This window comes from Pinus tabuliformis, chromosome 4_1, assembly GCF_031772625.1.
Source record: "Pinus tabuliformis cultivar Carrire ecotype Pingquan chromosome 4_1, CPIR1, whole genome shotgun sequence".
Lineage (NCBI taxonomy): Eukaryota > Viridiplantae > Streptophyta > Pinopsida > Pinales > Pinaceae > Pinus > Pinus tabuliformis.
In genome coordinates, this window is record NC_142303.1 from 486,102,277 (window position 1) to 486,118,177 (window position 15,901).

Here is a 15,901-nt window from a genome sequence, read left to right on the forward strand (position 1 = left end):
GGAATATCAGTTAAAATTTGTAATTCCATCTTTTAGGAATATTGTAATTAAATTTATCAATTTACATTAACTACTTTTCTATTTATCAACTTATTAATATTATATCAAGATATCACTGGAATAGTACTTTTAATACTCAATAAATATATTTATGCATAATAAGATATAAAATTATTCCAGTTACAGCATAGAAATAAAAATATAAAATACTTCATAATTAATTTATGAAGTACGTAATTGTTGATGGTACGTAATTGTTGATGGTACTTAGTTTCAGCCAGATTCTCTTGCTCAGAGAATCACGTTTTATTGAAACAGTCAGTTAGCTGAACTAACTGAGTATATAACTAGAAGCTGTACTGCTCGTAGCGGATGAAACAGTCAGTTAGCTGAACTCGAGCACCGATGGCGTTGCCGCAAATGTTCCAGATGCGGCCCCCAAGGTTTTTAAGGCAGGCGGTGCAATCACACTGAGAGATTCCCTGATTGCAAACCCCACGCCCATAGGCGGTGGGTGAGCCTGCGCGCGATGCTTTGTAGTCGTAACCGCTGAAGGCAGTGTTTCCCTCTAGATCTACGAGGAGGGATCCGAGAGTACTATAAAAGGAACTTCAGCTTGGGATCTTCTGCGTGTTACACGCAGACGATACGAAGTTTGTGTTGGGAGTGCCTACAGCACTGCCCACAACCAGACAGCTACTACCATTACTGCCAATGCAAAAGCAAATGAGTACCTCATCTCGAATGATATATATAACCTCTACAATGGGAAATGAAAAGGGAAAGGCTGGGTGGAATGGTATATAACCTCTAATAAACTCCTACAATGGGAAATGTGATTATCAATGTGTTGAGGCAGCCTCCATTTATAGGCCTCCCTGTCGGTAGAGTTATGGATAACTCGCGTGTCGGTAGATGGTCCCGAAATGCACGACTCATTCTAGCCGGCTGGCCGCCTGCCCTGACTAGACTGTTGTCCCCATCATGAGTGGAGTGGGCGCAAATTGTAATCCATGTGGGTCACACACGAGGACCACCGCATCATCCACCCTCAAGTCGACACACCTTAACATAGGAAAAATAAGAAAAAGAATTCAAGATCATGTGGCACGTTATTTAATAAAACTAATGGGTTGATAGGCGTCTTATTTCCATCTTTTCGGAATTTATTAAAAAATTAAGTGGTTGGTTGGGATTTAGAGTATTTTTTTCAAAACACAAAATATTTTCAATTAATTTTGTAGAGAAAGTACATATTCTAGATAATGTATTTTCTCGCTATTCCTATATTTAAAACTTATATGTTTATATTATAAGCATTTTTCTATAAAATTGGAACTTACCCGATATAAAAATATAGATTCTCGCTACTATGAATAGTCTAAAATCATGACAAGAACGAATGTGTTCTTTGCAAATCTCTAGAGTAAAAAAAACTCGAAGTTGATCTTGTGCTGATCACGCCTAGAACTCTATTTTTCCTATAGCTTTTGCAGTGTCCCATATTTTTGTATATGGATCTCTTTGATCTTCGCAACACTTTTTAAGCACTCGGGGAATCACTTGTAGGATCCTCCCTCACTCCTCCTTGCTGCGCATATGTAATATGAAAAGGTGAAGGTGTAAAATATCTAAAACAAGTTGGATCTAATGATTCTCTTCTTTCACAATGACGGTCTTGTTGATGATTCTCCGTTTTCATGTTGCTCCTAACATTTCTTGTTATGCTTGTAGATGCTTCTACACTAGATCCACTCCTTTTTAATTCATCTCTTGCAAAATTTGCTTCAGCTTTTAGTGCTTCACATTTTTCTTTAATCCCCTTCATCTGATTGTTCGCTTCCTCTTCAGTTCTCCTTGCCTCCTCTAGTTGGGTTTTCAAATAAGAAATTTCTTCCTTGAGAACATTCTCTCTTTCTTCAAGAATTTGAAGCATTTTCTTCAAAACTCTATTTTCAAGTGAGAGCCTTTGTACTATATCAGATGTTGAATTTGATCTTCAATTGTTCTCTCCTTTTCTCCGTCGTTGCTACTAGCTTTTTCTCCAAAAGGATTACTTGCACTTCTTTCTGAAAGATTAATCTAAATCAATTGGTTGTCATCTTCAATCCCATCAATCTCAAGAGTATCATAATCATTACATGCGCAAGGACAACCTGGTAATTATTCACCATTCTTAACAAACAAGAAGAGGAGTTCTCCTAAATTTGAAACTTCTCTGACTTGTTTGCTACTATTTTTCTTTTGAGACATCTTCTTCTTGTTCTTGTCCACGGTCCATAATCTCTTCATACAAACACTTGTAGCCACACCTCTTCCATTTCATACTAGACTCACAATAACAACCTGCTCATATATATCAAACATTGAATACATGCCCTCCAATGCAATCTTTGCAATACAAACTCAATCAATACACCAGGCCACACAATCAATCTTCTCATCAAAGTCAAACCCTGCAGTAACATACAATAAAAATCTCAACATCCAATGAAGCTACAACAATAAACTCTCCAATGGAACCTCTGTAATCACAAACACATCCGCAATCTGAACTCTACTACATCAGCTCTAACAACACTCTCATCTCTATATCAACAATAATTGACATCAAACAAACTACACCACAAGCATGTTAGGCACATAGATGCACAATAGCCCCATCATCCTCTAATATATGCTCCAGATATGAGCTTTGATCTATACTCTATCTCTGCAATATTGTTGCTCACATTGTTTGCATTGTTCTTTAGTGTGGATATTATCCTTTTCCATTGATGTCAAAGGGGGGGAGAGTATTGTGCTTATCTTCAAAGGTGAGGTTTAGGTTGACAATCAATTCCAAAGGGGGAGCATGTTGATATTATAATGTTTCCATTAGTGTCAACTAGTCCTTAGTAGTGTTTAGCCTTGCAATAATTTTTCAAACTCTTGTATTGGTCCAATGTGTGGTTTCCTATGAGTGTCACAGTGTCTCATGGTTGCATGTTATGTCGTCAAGTTGAGCTAGAAATATGGTGGAAGAAGGCTACATGAATAAGGGTTAGGTTAGGGTAACATAGGTAAACAAGCATGCATAGTGCATTATAACATACGTTGAGCTTCTCTAGGGTGTGGTATAATGCACTTCTAGAATGAAAAAGGAGCGCTACTCCCTGTAGGTGGAGTTTCCTAGATTCTGTATTTATTCCACTTAATTGAAGTGGCAAATACTTTGATTTTGAACTTAGTAAATGGGTTGAAAAGTATGAGGAAGTTTTCTAGAAGAGGGTTCAAGTGGATAAGATCTCTCATCCAATGAATATCATGGAGGATTGGGGCAAGGAGGAGAAATATCAAAGTACCGAAACAATCAAGAGTGTGTAATCAAAGATGATTAGCTCTCCATTACTACAATTGAAATTATTACTTTAATAATTCTAGTAAATTATATATTCGAGATTACATTGAGGAGTGGAGGTTGGTTGGATGTATTGTTAGTGTGTGAGAAGAGAAGTGTATGCAACTGGAGCAAACTATGTAACAACACTCCAATCTCTATATCAACAAAAACTATGAACTCTACTACATCAGCTATAACAACACTCCGATCTCTATATCAACAATATTTGAGGTCAAACAAACTACACCACAAGCATGTTAGGCACAAAGATGCATAATAGCCGCATCATCCTCTAACATATGCTCTAGATATGAGATCTGATCTATAGTCTATCTCCGCAATATTGTTTCTCACATTGTTGGCACTGTTCTTTAGTGTGGATATTATCCTTTTCCATTGATGTCAAAGGGAGGGAGAGTATTATGCTTATCTTCAAAGGTAAGGTTTAGGTTGACAATCAATTTCAAAGGGGGAGCACTTTGATATTGCAATGTTTCCATTTATGTCAACTAGTCCTTAGTAGTGTCTAACCTTGCAATAATGTTTCAAACTCTTGTATTGGTCCAATGTGTGGTTTCATATGAGTGTCACAGTATCTCATGGTTGCATGTTATGCCGTGAATTTGAGCTCGAAATATGGTGGAAGAAGGCTGCAAGAATAAGGGTTAAGTTAGGGTAACATAAGTAAACAAGCATGCATAGTGCATTATAACATAGGTTGAGCTTCTCTAGGGTGTGGTATAATGCACTTCCATAATGAAAGAGGAGCGCTACTCCGTGTAGGTGAAGTTTCCTAGATTTTGCATTTATTCCACTTAATTGCAGGGGCATATACTTTGGTTTTGCACTTAGTAATGGGTTGAAAAGTATGAGGAAGTTTTCTAGAAGAGGGTTCAAGTTGATAAGATCTCTCATCCAATGAATATTATGGAGGACTGGGGCAAGGAGGAGAAATATCAAAGTACCCAAACAATCAAGAGTGTGTAATCAAGGATGATTAACTCTCCATTACTACAATTGAAATTATTAGTTTAATAATTCAAGTAAGTTATATATTTGAGATTACATTGAGGAGTGGAGGTTGGTTGGATGTATTGTTAGTGTGTGAGAAGAGAAGTGTATGCAACTGGAGCAAACTATGTAGATTTCCTGAAGACTTGTAGAGAAAAAACACAAGTTGTAGAAGGTAGCTAAAGAATATTTCAGTTGGACTATTGAGAAAAGAGTAAGGAGATGGAGAAAATAAATTTATGAATATATATATATAGTGTTTTTTTTAATTGTTGATGTGTTTATTAGATTATCATCTGCAATGCTTTTTTTAATCATATTTACCATTTTGTAGAGGACCGGTGTGTTATTTTTTAGTTGTGTAGTTATCATTAGAGTCCACGCTATGTGAACAAATCCCTCTTGTGGACAAGAGTGATCTCCATAGACCTGGGAGAAATCTAGTAACAAACAATAAGGAACTGCTACATTTCTCTAGATTGTTATTGACTGAAACAAAAACTATGATAGAGATCACTTATCGTTTAATAAAAATCCCTGATGAAGTCCCTTTTAGAGCTTTCGACCATCAACTTCTCCTCGATTCTTTAGATATCTTCCCATTGCTTCACACATCTTCTACGTGATGTCTTGAAGGAGATCTACATACACAAAGAAACATGCATAAGATCAAAGCATCCAATATATAACATAAGAAACAAGTGAACTAATTAAATTAATCATATATCATAAATTGATCAATATGAAATCATAATCTATGTGGGTCATCAAGCAATCCCATAAATTATATCAACAAAGACATAATTGAGAATGAATGGTTTCTTTTATATTAATAAAATGGAGAATAAACTTACAATCTTGAAGCTTTGATGTTGCAATTCCCTTCCCACAATCTCCAACCCACTCCTTGAATGAATAGCCTTCCAACCTTATTTCTACAGCATAAGCCTACTTCCAACCATCCTTCCCAATCCTCAGTACTATGTTACCTTTATAGGCCAAGAGTGGAAAGTTTGGGATCCATCTCCCAAGGGATGAGATCCACTAATGGTGAGATAGGGCTTCGACATAGAGAGGTAGTAGCTCCATGATGGGAGGGATCATAGCTAAATAGGCATTCATTCAAAGCTTGCTAGTTGGGAAAGATATGACTAACAATGCTTCTAGACTTTACCTTTTATTTTTACATTCATTAAGTCATGTGTGTAGCCCATAGTGTAAGACAGAGCACATTTATGCACAGTTCCTAATGGAGCTTTTTGTGTCTTGGGATCCATGAATAGGTTTTGAGACTTGGGATCCATGAATTTCATTTTCTTTTGGACATATTGGATTCTAGCCTTGCAAGGGGTTTCTTTATAATACATTGATGGATATTGAAAGATCTAAACCAATGGTCATTTTCCTAATGCAACAAAATGATGTGTAAAAAATTGCCTCCTAAAGTGTAATGTCCGAAGAGATTTTGATGACTAAAGTTCTTGCAAATTGCAGTTGGAGACCTGGAACAATCTCTCAAATGTTACAATGTAATATACAATCATCGTTGAGGTAGGAATTCCCATACCTAGAACATAAATGTCTCAAAGAACCAGTACATAAATACATATGAGGATCCATGTCAACAAAAGACATAGTGTGGATGCAACCATCGGTGAATCTATGTTTACAATAATGAATATTTAATAACTCCATGTAGCTTGGATGGATCAAACTAGATCTAGGGTTTTGATCTCCATCTATCAATCTGTAATGTGAATCTAACCATGCAAGTGAATGTCTCGTAGTCGAACATGGTAGAAACCACTTGATTACTAGAAAATGATGTGAACTATTAACAAGCATGAGAGAAACCATCAATAATGAAAACAGCTCTCAAGGTACTTCCAGTACAATCTATGAAGTGAAAATAGATGTCTTGGAGTTGAACATTCATAGAATCATTTGATCGAAGGTCAATGATGAGAACTTGTCATTGAAGGCGAGAAACGTATCATTAAGGCATGCAGGCTCCAAGGTACTGAAGGATTCTAGATCAATTTATTAGATAGTGATTTGAGGTCGATAGAAAGTGCACTTGTCGTAGGAGGGCCCACAACACGAAAATCATGTAAAGTTTTGAAGAATAGAAGTTTCGAGTAATCTAGGACTATCTCATGGATGGTCGACGTGATTGAAGACTATCAATGGCAAAGTAATTTAAATTCAGTTTGGACTTCTCTTGAACATATTGGTGACACGACATTCTGAATTTGCACCATTTGAATCAAAATAAAATACCTAAAAACCAACTGAAGACTTTCAATAAGGTATGGTCAGTTAGGAGACAAATGGATTTCCCAACCCAGGCACAAAATGTGATGGAGTGTCATGTTCAAGAGCAACATACTACCTTTTATAAAACAAAAACAAAGACTCTTTCTCACTTTTCCCCCACCATTACTGGTAAGTACCTCTTTATTTTTTACAAGCTTGAGGAGGATAACATATGCTTGTTGTTGGGTAGCAAATTCCCCCATAGTATGTTTTTGGGGCTTAAAGCTCGAATTTTGGTCAAAGTGTAATGTAAAGACCCCGCGAAATGCGGGCGCGGAGTGTAAGAGTCTAGGGTTGTCCGCCCTAAGATAATGTAATTCAATGTATGGTATGTTGCCCTACCCATGGTCCGCGGACCATGGGGTTGTATAAATAGAGCGAGGCTCTAAGTGTAAAGTTAGTCTTAGTTTTGACAAGTAACAGATAGATATGAAGGCATGGTTAGGAGATAGAAGGGAATCTGAAGTGTATTGAGTCGTAGTAGTAGGTAAAGGCTCTGTAGCTGAGTGTGCAGATGCCAAGTAGAGTCCGCAGCTGAGTGCGTGAACCCCTGCAACTGAGTGCGCAGGGTGGAGTCGGGTCTGTAACTGAACTTGAGTATTAATAAAGATAAGATTGATTTAGAATATTGTGCATCTGCTTGTAGATCTGTATTTCTATGTTCTAGTTATTCTTTATGCATTTATATTATTTTCAAGTACGCACACTAATCTGAAAGTTGAACAAGTAATAAGAATATTGGGACCACACAAACTAAGTGACGCACTAATATATAATAGTAAGGATTGGATCAAATCGAAATAATATGAAGGTATGCATGGGTTGCGAAGAATAAGAATCTGCGCGGAACAACGCAGTGCACAGATTAGGATCGCGAACCTCCAAAACCCTCATCAAGACATCCCTAGGGTGTGGAAACCTGGTTCCAGCACCCTCCCATACTACTTCGGGTAAGACCTCAGTCCGCGCTCTGCGGCTGTTGCCGAAAGGGCTAGTAGTACCGAGATTTGATTGGCTAAACTCACTGCTGAACTTGGGTCAAGCCCCACGTAGCCAACACTTGTCCTATAAGCTCATCCTTCAGATGAGTCCTTCAAAGTATTTTTAGCGAACCATAGGAAGGAGTGGTTCAGTCTCGTCATGCTTAACAAGTCCCGCACTATTTATATTTTACGTGTCATGTGAAGGGGTAACTTAATGTCATTTTCATGTTTAAATAGTTTGAAAAGACACAAAAAAAACTTGTTCAATTCTTTCAACATAAAATTTTAACAAGCCTGAAGAAAGTAAATCTCAGTGTTTTTTTGTTTTAGGGAGTTGGGGGGAAAACATATGTAAACTCCACAATGTCCTTTTTCATAAATTTAGTTCCTCAAGCTCAAAAAAGGGTAAAATAATGCAGGAGAGAACTCTATTGACCATGATTAGTCAATGTATACATTTTTCGTAAATAGTCTAGTTCACTCTGGAAAACGGGTAAAGTTATACTTAATAGAAAAATGTTCAATTACTTTTATGAGTTCAAATAGTCAAGTACACGATGACCTTTTCATGTTTCGAAAGTCTGAAAAGGGCATAAATAGAATTATTGATTTTTCTTTTTCGTAAGTTTTTAACGAGTTTGAAAAACTAGTAAAAATTTACTCATATCACCGGCTTTCAATTTAATTAACGAGCAGGAAAAGACAAAAAGAACTCAAAATTTTCATGTATTTTTTATGAACGTGAAAATATAGCAAAAGAAGTTCCATATTTTCATGATTTTAAGGAGTCTTGAAAATAATAATCGAAATGGAGTTGAGGTAGTTTTCATTTTATACAAGGTTGAAACAAATAAAAGCTATGCTTTAGAGAGGTTTCGTTTTTACATAATCTTGAAACAGAGAAAAGCTATTCTTGAGAGTGGTTTAATTTTTACAGAAGCTTGAAACAAAGAAAAACTATGTGTGAGAGTTGTTTCATTTTTACACAAGCTTGAAACATAGAAAAACGATGCATGAGAGTGGTTTCATTTTTACACAAGCTTGAAACAAAGAAAAACTATGCTTGAGAGTGGTTTCAATTTTACACAAGCTTTAAACAAAGAGGAAACTATTCTTGAGATAAGTTTTATCGAGATTGACACAAGAAAAGAACTATGCTCATGGAACCTTGTTTCATTTTTTAACGACCTTAACACAAGAAAAAGAACTATGCTCATGTAACCTTGTTTCATTTTTTAACGAGTTTGGCACAAGAAAAGAACTATGCTCATAAGAATATATTTCGTTTTTTAATGAGGTTGACACAGTAAAAGAACCATCCTCTTCTACACTTGTTTCATTTTAAATGATATTAACACAATAGAAGATCCATCCTCACAAGTATTTGTTTCATTTTCTAACGAGTAAAAGAACCATCCTCATAACAACTTTTTTTTATTTTTTAACGAGGTTGACATAATAAAAGAACTATCCTCATGGAACCTGTTTTATTTTTTAAGAAGGCTGAAATAGTAAAAGGACCATCCTCATATTCAATTGGATCACTACTTCCATTTGGATGAAACACATGAAAATGGATGTTTCCCAACCATGGCTTCGAAGAGATCTTCATTAGAAGGAATAATATCTCTCTGGAAATAAGATATGTGAAGAGAAACAAAAGGGGTAAGAAACTCCATTTCAAATTCTCCCATTAGGTTCCCTATGTCAATTACCAGATCTAATTCATAAGAAATCGAGCAAATAGTGAGAGGCTTGCTTGCATTGAAAACCAAAGACATGGGAGTGGTTGCCACATAATTGACCCATGGCGGGCTGGACACCACTTACAGATAAGGGACACTCAAGGATGTCGGATGGCACGTAGTCGGATCAAGATCAACGAATGAAAGTTGGTCGATATTCAGAATGTTTCCATTGTGAGGAAAAGACATCACGTGAAAGAATGTCGATATGACAACTTTCATAGCATAGACATAGTATCGCCCAAGGAGAAAATTGAAATACAATGGGCCTTGGACTACCATAAGATCAATAACGACATTTTTACCTTCCATAGTAATATGTAACTTACAAATGATCACTAAACGTTCACTAATGGTTCTATTAAAAGCCAAAATATTGTGTAGAAGGCACAAGATGAGGGGAACCCAAATCTTGCCAAGAAGATGAGGATAAAATACTGACAGAAGCACCTTCATCTACATTTACGTTCCATACATTCTTACCATACGCCTTCACAATGATTTGGAAAGGGTTAGAAGAAGGAAGACAACACTATGTCAATTTACTCCAATCAAAGGAAATAGTCTCATTACTTGGAGGTGAATCAATGGAAATAGGTGAAATTCTCCCATGTGTAGAAGAATCTGAAGTAACAAGAAGAACAAGAGTGGTATTAATTTCACTCTCTAAAGGGAGAGCAGGATCAACTGAGGATGGTATCAAGTTTACCACTTGATCAACCAATGTCTGGTCAACCTGAGTGATATGTGCTTCACTCTCTAATGGAAGAGTGGCATTTAATGTACTTGGAATTAGATCAATCACTTTGTCAACTGAAGGTAGGCTGAGAGAAAGTTTATAGTAACGAGTTGGAAGTTGTTGCCGTGAAACAGTAACTTTTTCCAAAAATTTTGAGGCTTCGTCCATATGAGGAAAAATGTGACTATAGTGAATCCCTTTGCATAACCGACAAGGAAACCTAACTTTACCCTTTTTCCCATGAACCTCACAATCATTGTTTGATGGATCAACAGCAGGTTGATAAGAATTTTTTGACCATACTACCAAGAAATTAGGAATACCAAGACAATCAATAAGGAATTGGTAACCCTTACAAATATTGCAAGGGTATCTGGGCTTGCGATGCATATTGGAAGCTTACTCAACATAACCATTATCTACAGCCATGGTTGGTTGGTTGACACCTTTCTTATCTTGCTTCTTCTTCTTCCATTTCTTCTCAATATTAGTAACCATGTTACTATCATCACGGCTTTTACCAAGGGAAGAAGAAGAAGGAGTAGAGGACATGTTGGGTGAAGAAGGTATAGGGTCAACAAGAGGCTCGTGATGTTGAGATGATGAACCTGGTTGAGGGGAAAAACTAGGTTGAGGTGGAATAGTTTTTGTATTTGGGATCAAAGAAGTTGAAAAAAACCACATCGGTAAACCTATCTTGAATCCACCAAGTGACAACGTAGCCATATAAGGAGGACCGACATTTGCAAAGACAAGGATAGGACTGGGATTCCTGTTAATAAGGGGTTCTTTATCAGTAAATTCCAACATTTATGCCATTATATTCAACTTACATAAATTTACTATCAATATTAACAATTGAAAATCACAATCCACACCTAAGGTATGTAAAAAGTAAAAACAAACAATTAACACGCGCTAAAAAATCTAAGGATTCAAACCATGGAAACAAGCTTTTCATAGTGAAATCACTAGTTGGTGATGAAATCGAACATCATGTAGATCAAAGTGAAAAGTGGCTATAGATAGAGCGGGTAGAACTAGTTATTCTCACAACCTTCTTAATGTACACGATTTGGTGCAAGTAAACTTAATTTATGCCATCTAGAATGAAGAATACCCTCCAAAAAGGTCCAAGTGAGTCTAACCAATGTTTGTTCTAGGTACAACAAAGACTTCCCCTCCATCGTCACCTTAGGTAATAGCCCTAAGATTATGGTATCTAAGGTTACCATGTAAAACAATTTAACCTGAGAGGACAATCGCAGATCCGATGTACACACAAGCGTAGAGTAAGAAAGCTCAATTGCCTTGAAAGTTTCTCAACATGGTTAATCTGAGGTTTACTTCCAAGTGACTCCCATGTACCTTTCGATGCCACTTTTAATATGTGTAAATCACTCTACCATAACCAATGAATTCGATCACTCCATTGGGTCCGATATGATCTCATGCTTAACTCCTTTGTAAGGGGAACTTCCTAGAGCCAAATTGTAGTAAATGAATTTACTCCCTATTGCAAGATGCTAATGTTTTTTTGTAGCTTCAGAAATTTAACTCACTTCTCTATTCCAAATCCTTACAACTTGATCTAATGTAGGTGGAAAAGAGCCCTAAAATAGCAAAAATTCTAGATTTAACAACGTTGATTTTAAGAGCTACTATTTACTCACAGGGTAAATGGATGTGAAACTAATGGTGTTATAACCTGGCTCAAAACTTTAATGGAATTAAAAATGATGTTGTGATCTTTTCATTTAGGTGAATTCTAGCTAAAGTAAGGAGAGAGGTTCTTTAAAATATTAAATCCAAATTGCACCGCTTCTGATTTTCGAGTGCAGTTCAAAGCCCTAAGTGCCAAACCATGCAATGTAATAAGTGCAATGAGGTTGGCTAGTCAAAACTGCTGTGTTTTTCCTTCAATCTCTTGTTGGAGGTCCACACGTGTAAGATGGGTGGAATTTGACCAATACAAATCCATATTGGGGCTTATAGAAACCAAGTCCAAGAGTCATATTTCCTTCTAGAGTGGTGCTACTACCTTAACCAGGGAGTTAGCTACAGAAATTGGACTCAGCTGCAGAAACTTGAATTGGCGAAACTATCATTATTAAAACCAAACATAATACTAATTAATTCATTAAAAGCAAAGAAAATGTATGAAAATTAACCACTTTGACTATTGGAAATATTGATGAAGTGTTCACGAGACTTTGTGGAAAATGGGGTAAGCAACAGATTAAAAAATGGCACAAATTGTTAAAACTGTAAATAATGGTGAAATGATGACAAATCAGCAGCTCGACACTTACATACAGAATGGATGTTCCAAATCTAATGATGAGTCCAAGGTATGGTTGAGTTTCCCCGCCATGTTACTTACTGAGAGAATCCAGTAACATATCCAGGACGGGTGCCAACAACATTAGAGTTAGTCTGAAAGCCCATATGTGTCTTTCTGATTGACCTAGGAACAATTCTTAAAAAGACAAATACAGTGCATTCAGTTCCATCTATAGTGGAAGAAGAAACATCAACAATGGAAGATGAACATGCATATCCATTGATGAAATGCTTCCAGAATGGAATATGCTAAAATGATATTTGTATCGTGTGTAACATTTAGTTACAATCCACAAAATATACAGGTATGTTCTAAACACATGCATAAATTTCTATACCAAACTTTAAATTTGAAAATGTTTTGCAAAACTATTATATTGTATAAAAAAATATGTTTGCAGTTCTATCTAAAGGGTTTAATCTGAATGGTCACCACACCTTCCCATTTAGAGAGTTTTGTTAAATGCTTGTAAACTTATGATTTTCTGGTAAGTTATCTCGTGATCTCATATCGCCAACAAAATGAAAGAAAACTAATTTTATCGATAAGCATATGCACAATCACTTAAACATATGGTATTTTCTTCCAAAATTCAATCAAACAAACAAATTTTGAATTCATGTCAAAACGATTCTGCCATTTTGAGAAAATTTAAATACATGTACTTCGTGTTGTTTTTGTTTAATATCTAGATATTGGATTGCATGAACATTTCAGGATAAGCTTCATGAGTACCTTGGTTTTATGCAATTTGTACACAACAATTTCAGGATAAGCTTCATGAGTACCTTGTCTTTATAGAAGTTGTATACACAACATTTTCAGACTTACCAAATGCTTTATTAGTAATACAAACCCTCTTAACTAACATCCCTTCTATGAATTCCGGAGTTGAAAAGCTAACAACTACCTCTTCAAAAATATTGGAGGTGACACGAAAAGGAACAAAAGAATAGAAGTTTTAAGGAGACCATAAAAGTAACAGAGGGGGCACGAGATTGTGTAGTGAAGGAATATGAACACATCAAGGTATTTTGTTTCATATTTGATGCTTTATTGTGTTTCTCTACTTCTCTATAACTACTGTAAAGGGATCATTCTAGTACAATGTTATGATAAAAAACATGTGCCTTTTGTTGTAAGTGGAAGGAACCTTTATTTTTTTTCTCTTAAAGTATTTCTTTAGGGGGTGAAGGCCTAAATGGTAGCCTTTATCTATAAAAATTCCTATCTGAAAACCCTTGTGTCAACAATGGACGAGTTCTACAATGTTTAGAAGGCATGTGAGGTATCTAACTAGAAGGAAGGTATAAAACTAGCCCAATACAAGATTTGGAATATTTAAATAAATAGAGTTTTTGCAGCAACATATGTATGTACTACTAGTAACTCGTAGCAATTCATTTACAGACGTTGGGCACACTTCTAGTACACTTACTAGTGACATTAAAATGCACACTTTGGAGCAATTGTAGGGCATAGAGGAATGGGGAGAAGGGAAAAAACTATTCAAAACGTAACTTGCATGTAAGAAATATTCATGCAAGCTATTGCAGGGAGCATAAGCTATTGCAGGGCACTGAAGTAAGCTATTGCAGGATGAAGAGGAACTGTTCACAAGTAATATTTGCATATCGCAAAAGCAACTGAATAACCATTGTGTCGTTTGTTGTGTGAGGTGCTTACAAGAGGCCTTCTTGGCAGTGAAGCCCAATCATACCAAGGTTGTATAAAATTGTGGGTAGGGAGTTGGGCCAGCTAAGGAAAAGAAGGAGAGGGGTGAAAGGATAACTTAAAGTTATTGTGAACCCTGTAGACACCACATAGTAGCGGAAGCTCTTGTAGGGTGCAGAAGAAGGCCATGCTTGAAACCGCCTACCCGAACAACGTACCTTGTGGAACCATTCACAAGTAGCAGCTGGTAAGTACATGCAAGTAGCACATGTCCATTACATTCAAATGGTCATGTGGCATGGTCTGTGGTCTACTTACTGGAGGCCTTCTTGGGAGTGAAGCCCAATCATACCAAGGGTGTAGAAAATTGTGGGTGGACAATTAGGCCTATTGAGCAGCTGAGCGGGAGGGGTGAAAGGATAACCTAAAGGAAATATGAACCATGTAGACACCGCAGAGTAGTAGAATCTACTTCACCGCGCAGAAGAAGATCGTGCTTGAAACTGCTTACCATGAAAATGCAACTTGTCAAACCGTTCACAAGTATCAAATGGCAAGTACGTGCAAGTAGTGTATGGCCATTACATGCAGATGGCCATATGGTGTGGTCTATGTCATAGGACAACCGATATATAACACCAAACCAAACATTTAATTCTAATAAACTAATGTCAACATTAGTTTCTGTACAAAAAATACCAATCATATAAATCATTTCAACCAAAAAATCATATGAAAAATCTTATTAGTGGCCAAAATAATTGCATCCATATGATAGATTAAACCTCAATATTTTATAAAAGTGTGACTAAAATCTTAGATTAATTTAATAAGAGATAAATGTCACGAACTAATTTCGATTACTAATAGTCCCATGGCTATGGACTAATAAATTTGTTTCACTTACAATTTCAAAATTATTATATAATGAAAAGTATTGTTTTTTTTAAATATGAGACACTACCATAAATTTATAAACCATAGAATTTAATAATGTAAATTAATTTAAACATATCACCCAATATATTTATATTATATAACCTTTGTAATCCCAAAACATTTAATACCCATTGAAATTTGGTCTTCCATTTAAACTTTCTGAGGTCTTCTATTAGCTTTGACTGAAAAATACCTACGAGGAGAAGCCATTTTTATAACGTTTATATACAATGTGAAGGGAAGCCATTTCCGTTAAGGTAGAGAAATCTCAGGCTGTCCTTACACCTTTGAGAAAAGTAAAATAAGCTAAACAAGATCAAAATAATGGGCTTAGCTTAGTAATTGCTTCACCAATCGAAAAGTAAAATAAGGTAAACAAGATCAAAAGAATGGGCTGGGCTTAGTAATTGCTCCACCAAATATCAATAATGAATAAATGGTTGATTGATTCATTGCACGAATCTAACTAGATTATTTTTCCATGAACCAGAGATTTTGCATTTCTTAATGGTTCTTGCATATAACTTTTATAAATGAGAAGATATCTGATACCGAAAGTAACTCGTAGCAATTCAAAACAAAAGCGGTGACACTGGGAAAATGATTGAAATTATTGGTAGCTACAGCGGAACGATTTAGATAACGACCTATGAGAATGAGAATAGCACAGCATCAGATTCTCTTGCTCAGAGAATCACGTTTTATTGAAACATAGATAGAGAAGATATGAGATATTAGAATCATGCAGACGTTGAATATATAACTAAA

At 36.1% G+C, this 15,901-nt stretch overlaps 1 pseudogene; it reads right to left on the reverse strand.

The window, feature by feature from the left end:
- Positions 1 to 347: 347 nt before the first annotated feature.
- Positions 348 to 739, reverse strand: LOC149176621 (antifungal protein ginkbilobin-like protein pseudogene; annotated as a pseudogene).
- Between the last annotated feature and the right edge of the window lie 15,162 nt (positions 740 to 15,901).